We start from the raw sequence: 8,805 nt of genomic DNA, 5'->3' as shown, positions 1-8,805 counted from the left end.
CTTTTGGAGCTCAACCTTGCATTGCTTGATTTTGACTTTTTCCCTCTCTCTATCCGACTTCCTCCAGCCTTCTCTTTGGTCTGGGCCTTTGCCCTCACCTTGAATTGACCTTTATGCTCGGCCTTAGAAGTGCTTGCTTGACTTCTGCACTTGGAACCCTCTCAGGCCTTGCTTGCCCTTGCCTTTGTCTTGTACACATGGCGGCTTTCTCTCGCTCTCGCTCTTTTGCTCATTGTCCGTGGGACAGCCCTCCTTGCCACCTTAACTCCCGGCTCGGACCCAACTGCTCCGGCCTCCCTTCATCCCTGCGGGACTCGCCTCTATCTCACACTAGGGGGGCATTAGCGATGTCGCTAATGCCCTTCCCCTTTGCCTTTAAAATGTCTAGCCATGTGGCCGCCCGTGTGAGCTCGCCCTTCAATCGGCGCTTGCCACGTCATCACCCAGCTCAACTCTCTCATGCGGGCGCGCCACCACACCACCCCGCCTTGCCAAAACACCACGACGATGTGTCCCACTGGGCCGCGCGCCAGCTCACAATGCCCGTGATGGCCGCCTACGCCATAGCCACGAGCTCATGGAGCTCCATGCTCACCTCAATACCCCAAAGTGGTGCCTCTTTCTTCACTTATATCCCACGGCTCTGCGTGCTGGCAACGCATATGGGTTTAACCCCCCATGCCAATTGGCAGCCCTCCTTCCAAGGCCCTCAAGCTCCAAAAAACCTCCAAATATATATATATATATATATATATATATATATAAAACCTCTCTTTTGGCCTTCTTCTCCCGGCCCCTATACCTTGTCGGATGATCGGAAACTTGGATCGCCAAGTCGGACCAAATCTTCACCGAGTCAGCCCCGGGTCATGCAAACCCCACCATACTACGCTTCTTCTGAGCCAGCTATCTGAGGCCATCAAAACTGAGAAAATCACCCGCATGCACTCCCCCGCCAAATGCCCCCAATTTGATCCTGACGTATCCTGCTGACCGAGTATCCGATTGATGCACCGTTGACTTGTGCTAGCTCCACATGATGCACACTTTCATCGAGAACTTTGGCGAGGCCATAAAACTGCCAGATGGCACACCCTCCAATGCAGGCTCAGACCCGGCCCCTGGCAAAAATTCAATTGACCATATCTTGCCAACCAAAGCTCCGATTTGTATTCCGAGAAGACAAGCATGCTCCACAACTCGAGCACTACACATGTATATATTGACATCAGCCCAGGCCACCTGTCCCCAGCTGCCCTATCCGTCAGGGATCTGCTACACACCCTTCCTTTAAACTACAATATCTTGAGCACTGGGGCTCCGTTTGATGAGCCGTCTGGACGGACTTCTAGAGCACAATGAACACTACATTTCATGATACTGATTTGGCATTTTGGACATCTTGATTTGCCATCCCATCTAGACCATCCCGCATCACTTTTGGCCTAAAATGCCGCTTTAAGCATACATTCCCACTACCCTTTGGCTGCCTAGGGCCTTGGCACTTGTCGTAGCCTTCTGCACTGCACTCGACTGCCACCTTTGCCTGGCATAGACCGCCTCCTAGCTTCGAACAACTTTGGCTGCACCATCGTTTTCCACGATGCTAAATATTATCTTCTTCTTCTTTCTGTTGAGTTGTTTTGAAGTGCTTAAAGTTTGTTCCATCTGTTCTTTTTCATTGGCACGTGGTGCCTTCCCATTAAGTGGTATTAGAGCTCCAGTCAAGTGCTTTTCTGAAAGCATACCGGTCCTACCTAGAACAAAGAAAGCATAATGTCCTTTTTGGATTCTAAAGAGTACCTGCAGTTTCTTCTCGACAATCTTCGCAACAAAATCTCCCGATGTTGCAAAGTTTTCAACAGTTTTTGAACTACATGTTACCCCCTCCAATGCCCTAGATGGTTTTTCCTCATCCGTTACCAAAAAGTGCAAGAGCCTCTAACCGACAACCTTTACAACTGTCTATACTGATTGGGAGAGTTTTTAGAAACATGGTGTAGCCGCTTGATCCTGATCCAGTGCAACCACCTCTGCCCCCGTTGCCATCGCCTCCCCCACCACCACCACCACCACCACCCGGTTACAATGGTTGGAGCCCATATGGATATCCCTACTATCCACATCCAGGGTTTGTGCCTAACCAACCAAAGGATTTCAAGGATGGCGGCACAACAATCAAATTTTTTACTTTTTTGAGTGAAAGATCATAAAAGAGCCTTATAGTTCTTCCAACAATTCGGCAACATCTATGCTTTAGGGAACTATACAAAAGAATCAAAGATTTCTTGACCAGTAGGATTTCTCAAGGATAATGTTATACAGTGGTGGAGTTTAATCGCGACCCAACTACATACTCAAGCACTTGCAAGCTTTCAAGACTATTTTTGCATGAAGGTATATGACCTCCCTCTAGTGGTGGAGTTCAATCGTGACCCAACCGCATGCTCCAAGGACTTGGCAAGTTTTCAAGACATTTTTTGCACAAAGTTATCTGACCTCCCTCTTTAAAGTCCAAATTTTGTGTGAATAAGTCAACTTGAAATGGCTTGCCATGGAGACCATGAAAGACTACAACCAAAGGTTTCTCCACATCTACCTTCCCGGTGTCTTTCTTCAAGTTGATGACCTTGGAGGACCAATGCGAGCGATATAACATTGGATTGCCATCATGCTTCCAGGAATACTGTCTGTCTAAACAAGTATCAACAATGCAAGAGCTTACGGGCCATGCCATGGTCGGGTACAAGCTTATGAAAGGGAGTCTTGAGTTTACGACAAATAAATTCAAGTAAACAATCAGAATTCTTGGCAACAACAAGAAAATCCCCAGGAGTCTCGTAAAAGTCAATGTCAAAAGGTCTTGTTTGCCATGGCGTCAATGCCAAATCCTATTACAAGAAGTTCGATGATTTGAATGTTTTGAGATAGGGCATACTTACAATTCTTGTCCTCAACGAGCGGAGGCATCCTCAAAGCAACCTCTGACTCCAAGAGTAGATAGATCCCCATGACCACCTCCCGCTAATAGAACTAGACTTGCCATAAGACTTGTACCTAATACTTATTGCATTAATCTTAAAAGGTCAAATGAATTGTGCAAAGCTTATGGTTAAATCAACGGCTTGAAAGCCTTGATCTTCTTTGATCCAGGAGCTACCGAGAGTTTCATCCATCCTGAATTCCTCAAACAGATGGATTTTGACTGTGATTCACACGGTGGAGAACTTGAAGGAGAGCTAGCCACAAGGTAAATACAAAAGATAGTACCGTTCATTGATTCTCTTCTAGTGACCATCCATGGATACCAAGTGTCATGCCTAGTGTAAGACCGGGCGGGCCAAGGGCTAGGATGAACATGCGGTCAAAAGGTGCTATGTATGAATGGCTAAGAGCCTATATATAGCAAGGCTAGGTGGTGAATTGCATAGTCTAGTCCCCCACAGTCACACATTGGTATCAAAGCTTCAGATTATTGTGGGAAAATCAAGGTGTGGTCTCTGTCTAGGATTGCATGCCTTGCATGCTCATGCAAGCCGAGTAGAAGGGGGCCGTGGAGACAAAGAAATTTATGTGCATGGATTGTCTCCTACACACACACACACACAAACACACACACACACACACACACAAGGGGGGAGGACAACCTGCACCAAATGGGTGGCGTTTTGTCTCTACACATTCGCCCTAAACTACTACTCAGTTTTTGCTTCTTCAGCTCAGCTTGATTTGGTGTCTACAGGGCCCCTATGAACAAAAATGACCTCAATCTCTTCCTCTGCTCACTGCAATGTGCCATATGAGCTTCATAGTTCACACTTTAAGGTTATTTTTTAACCTTTTGGGTGCCCAAAGTTCCCAAGCCCCCCTTCCCACACAAGGGCCAACCGAAGCGCATGCAAGGTAATCTTCTTGGTTACACATGCAACAAGGGAGTAGTCCAAGAATATGGCAAGGGCCATTTCAATGACCTCCTCAAGCAATCTTGATGAGGACACGGTCCTTTGAAGGGAACTTTCTCATGTTTCTAGCTATTATCTAGAGAGGATCGCCATTGGCATCGGATTTTTTTTGGCAAGGCTAAGAGACAATACATCGGGTTTGTTGATGCTACTACGTACATTATTGTAAGATTCGGTAAGAAAGTTGATTTTAACGTTTTAAATTATAAATTCATGGAATCTTGAAAATCTCTTAGCATTCCAAGCATGTCCAACAAAGGTTAGGTAAAGTACGGCAACTCATTCTTTTGATATTTTCTACTTCAACATTGGGCGCAAGTATTTAACACCAATGGTAGCATCCAAAGTTGGGCTACTAAGCTGTATCATGCAAATGTATGGAAAATTGATAATGTTCTAGCATCTCAAGGAGATCGGCATGCACTGCAAGAGGTTCTTCACACTTGTGACGGCCTTAGCGAAGAAAATACACGGGGATCTTTTTACCCCTGGCGTCACTATAAGCATTGCTATGCGCGTCGCAAAGAGAACGTCTCTATTTGAGTCTCTATATGCGTCGCTATATAGAGATGCATATAGCGACCCAAATATAGACGCATATAGAGAGGCAAATAGAGACGCATATAGCGATGCAAATAGAGAGGCATATAGAGATGCATATAGCGACACAAATAGAGATGTTGCAAGTCCAAAAATAGAAACATATATAGCGACATCCGAGAATAAATTTTTTTGGTTGCAGGGCATACATTACCCTGCCACCCCATCAACCATTTTGAACATAAAGTTTTCAAAATTAAGATGCAAAAGTGACAAAAGTATATTGACAAAGTAATAAATTGACAAAATTATATACATCATAGGCAAAATCACTTGATTGTTAAGCTTTGATCAAAATGTACTAGCTACAACACAATTGTCATTAATTATTGAAAAAATGCATTGTTGGCCAATCGTTACAAAATTGACGTACACACGTTATCTCCTAATACATGTTGTGAAAAAATAAAACTAGTGTTATCTAGCTATGGCTACTTTGATGTCGACTAATTTGACGTCTCATCGCATCCTAGCGACATATTTGTCGGATGCTGCAAAAAAAACAAAACAATAAGACTTTATTTAAGTATAAATATATGATTACAAAACAATAAGACTTTATGTAAGTATAAATATATGGTTAAATACTAACCAAGCCAGAGCAAAAACTCTCAATGTCCATAAGGACATTTAAGCCCTTTCTGTCCACATCTCGCGCTCGTATGGTGTGGGGTCATGTCCAACCCTCGACCACTATTCAAAACATACAAATAAAACGTTATGTTAGAATTTAAAATTACAAATACCCATAACTACCAAATCTAAAGGGCGATTCAATAACACTTACAATGTCGGCCTCAAATCACATCCATCCTCCACTCCCCAAGTGGTGCGAGCTCCCTACCTCTACTCGCACTTTGGCTACCTCCTTTTGTTGCTTCCACTTGTCGAGATTGTCACGTGCTGCTTGCTTTACATTCTTTCGATCTTCTTTGGCCAGCAAATCTAGTCTGCTCCACCCATGCTTTATTGCTTTCTGCACTTCAAAGCACTTCTGCTTGCAGTACTCACACATCCGCACCTTCAGCAAGTCTTCATTGGAGCACTCATACCGATTTGACATGGGAAACTTGTCATGCAACATGCTGATGACTTTGTCTTTTAATTCATTCAGCACTTCACTCCAGGTGTTTAGTATGTATTGTCGAAACACCTAAGAGCAAAGGCCATGCATGGATGAGATCACCTTCTTGCCTTCGTCATCCAAGATGATACTAGCGCTGATGTTGATCGAGTACGGTAATCCCTCTTGCCTGTGACGCGTGTGTTTGGATAAAGGCGCTACGCCTTTTCACTACTAGAGATCACTTGAATACCGATACCAACTTATGAAGTCAATGGCGGGCGTCGGTATGTGCATCGGAAATACTGGAGGGAGTCCAAATTTTTAAATAGATAGAGGGAGAGATAAAGAGAGATAGAGAGGGAGAGGGAGAGAAAGAGAGAGAACAGAGAAAGAGAGAGATAGAGGGAGGGAGGGAAAGATAGAGGCAGAGAGAAAGAGAGGTAGAGAAAAAGATAGGGAGATAGAGGGAGGAAAAGAGAGAGAGAAAGAGAGATAGATAGAGGGAGAGAGAAAGAGAGGTAGAGAGGGAGAGGGAGGAAAAGAGAGAGAAAATAGAGAAAGAGAGAGATAGAGGGAGGGAGGGAAAGATAGAGGTAGAGAGAAAGAGAAATCTATAGAGGGAGAGAGAAAAAGAGGTAGAAAGGGAGAGGGAGATAAAGCGAGAGATAGAGGGAGGGAAAGAGAGAGGTAGAGAGAAAGATAGCGAGATAGAGGGAGAGAGAGAGAGAGAGAGAGAGAGAGAGAGAGAGAGAGAGAGAGAGAGAAAGAGAGATAGATAGAGGGAGAGAGAAAGAGAGGGAGGGAAAGAGAGAGAATAGAGAAAGAGAGAGATAGAGAGAGGAAAAGAGAATAGAGGGGGAGAGGGAGAGAGAGAGAGAGAGAGAGAGAGAGAGAGAGAGAGAGAGAGAGAAACAGAGAAAGAGAGAGGTAGAGATAGAGCAAAGCGGAAAGAGAGAGAGAGAGAGGTAGAGGGAGGGAAAGAAAGAGAGAGAGAGAGAGAGAGAGAGAGAGAGAGAGAGAGCGAGAGAGAGAGAATAGAGAAAGAGAAAAATTGCAAGAAGAAACGGTGAATACATAAGCCGTGTTTGAAATCCATTTGCGTTATTTTGTAGAAAAACGCAAACGGGCTTCGGAAACGGCTTGTGCGCTTGCTCAAACCATCCATAGTTGATTAGGTAATCTTTAAGCAAAGTCAAAAGTGCATATGGCAAGCCGTAAGCAAAACCGCAAGCAGAAACGGCAAATACACAAGCCGTTTTTGAAGTCCGTTCGTGTTTTTTTTGCGAAAAATGCAAACGGACTTCAAAAACAACTTGTGCGCTTTCCCAAACCATCCATAGTTGATTAGGTAAGCTTAAGGCAAAGCCAATAGTGTGTATGGAAATCCATAGGCAAAACTGCAAGAAGAAACGGCAAATACACAAGTCGTTTCTGAAGTCCGTTCGCGTTTTTTAACAAAAAATACAAACGAACTTCGGAAATGACTTGTGCGCTTGTCCAAACTATCCATAGTTGATTAGGTAAGCTTTAGGCAAAGTCAAGAGCGTGTATGGCAAGCCGTACACAAAACCGCAAGAAGAAACGCCAAATATACAATTCATTTCTGAAGTCCGTTCGCGTTTTTGTACAAAAGAACGCAAATGGACTTTGGAAACGGCTTGTACGCTTGTCCAAACCATCCATAGTTGATTAGGTAAGCTTTAGGCAATGTCAAGAGTGCGTATGGCAAGCCGTAGGCAAAATCACAGGAAGAAACGCCAAATACATAAGCCGTTTTGGAAGTTCGTTTGTGTTTTTCTACGAAAGAACGCAAATGGACTTCGAAAATGGCTTGTGCGCTTGTCCAAACCATCCATAACTGATTAGGTAAGCTTTAGGAGTCAAGAGTAGGTATGGCAAACCGAAGGCAAAACCGCAAGAAGAAACACCAAACACACATGCCATTTTTGAAGTCCGTTCGCGTTTTTTAAACAAAAAAACGCAAACAAACTTTGGAAATGGCTTGTGTGCTTGCGCAAACCATCCATAGTTGATTAGGTAAGCTTTAGGCAAAGTCAAGAGTGTATATGGAAAGTCGTAGACAAAATCGCAAGAAGAAACGCTAAATATACAAGCCGTTTCTGAAGTCTGTTCGCGTTTTTCTACGGAAAAACGCAAACGGACTTCGGAAACAGCTTCAACACTTGCCCAAACCATCCATATTTAATTTAATAAGCTTTAAGCAATGTCAAAAGCAGGTATGGAAAGACGTAGGCAAAATCGCAAGAAGAAACGCCAAATATAGAAGCCGTTTTTGAAGTCCGTTCGGGTTTTTCTACCAAAAATGCAAACGCACTTCGAAAACGGTTTGTGTGCTTGCCTAAACCATCCATAGTTGATTAGGTATGATTTAGGCAATTTCAAGAGCCCATATGGCAAGCCGTAGGTAAAACCGCAAGAAGAAACGCTAAACACACAAGCCGTTTCTGAAGTCCGCTCGCGTTTTTTTGCAAAAAAACGCAAACGGACTTCGAAAACAGCTTGTGTGCTTGCCCAAACTATTCATAGTTAATTAGCTAAGCTTGAGGTAAATTCAAGAGCGCGTATGACAAGCCGTAGACAAAACCGCAAGGAGAAATGCCAAATATACAAGCCGTTTCTAAAGTCCATTCACATTTTTCTACGAAAAAACGTAAACAGACTTTGGAAACGGCTTCAACACTTGCCCAAACCATCCATAGTTGAATAAAGCTTTAAGAAAATTTAATAGCGCGTATGGTAAGCTGTAGGCAAAACCGCAAGAAGAAACACCAAATACACAAGCCGTTTCTGAAGTCCGTTTGCGTTTTTCTAAGGAATACAGAAGCCGTTTTTGAAGTTCGTTTGTGTTTTTCTATGAAAAAATGCAAACGGACTTTGGAAACGGCTTCAACACTTGCCCAAACCTCTCTCTCTCTCTCTCAGCCCGTCGAAAACTAAGGCCCATCTCTGCTCGTCCGAAAACATCATTTTCTCGGTTATCCTGCTGACACAGAGTATGGAAATGCTTCCACTCCAAAAAGATCAAATCAAAATAATCCCTTGATCTCATGCACCACTGTGTGTTTCAACAATAGGAATTCCATTCTGTAGCCAGATGTCATCCTTTGGTACCCATGTTGCACGCAAGAGCTTTCTTGTGGTGGCAGTGGCACTAAG

This window comes from Adiantum capillus-veneris, chromosome 25 (assembly GCF_014529385.1).
Source record: "Adiantum capillus-veneris isolate H3 chromosome 25, ASM1452938v2, whole genome shotgun sequence".
Lineage (NCBI taxonomy): Eukaryota > Viridiplantae > Streptophyta > Polypodiopsida > Polypodiales > Pteridaceae > Adiantum > Adiantum capillus-veneris.
The sequence above is the reverse complement of the archived record's forward strand: the minus strand, read 5'-3'. Positions refer to the sequence as shown.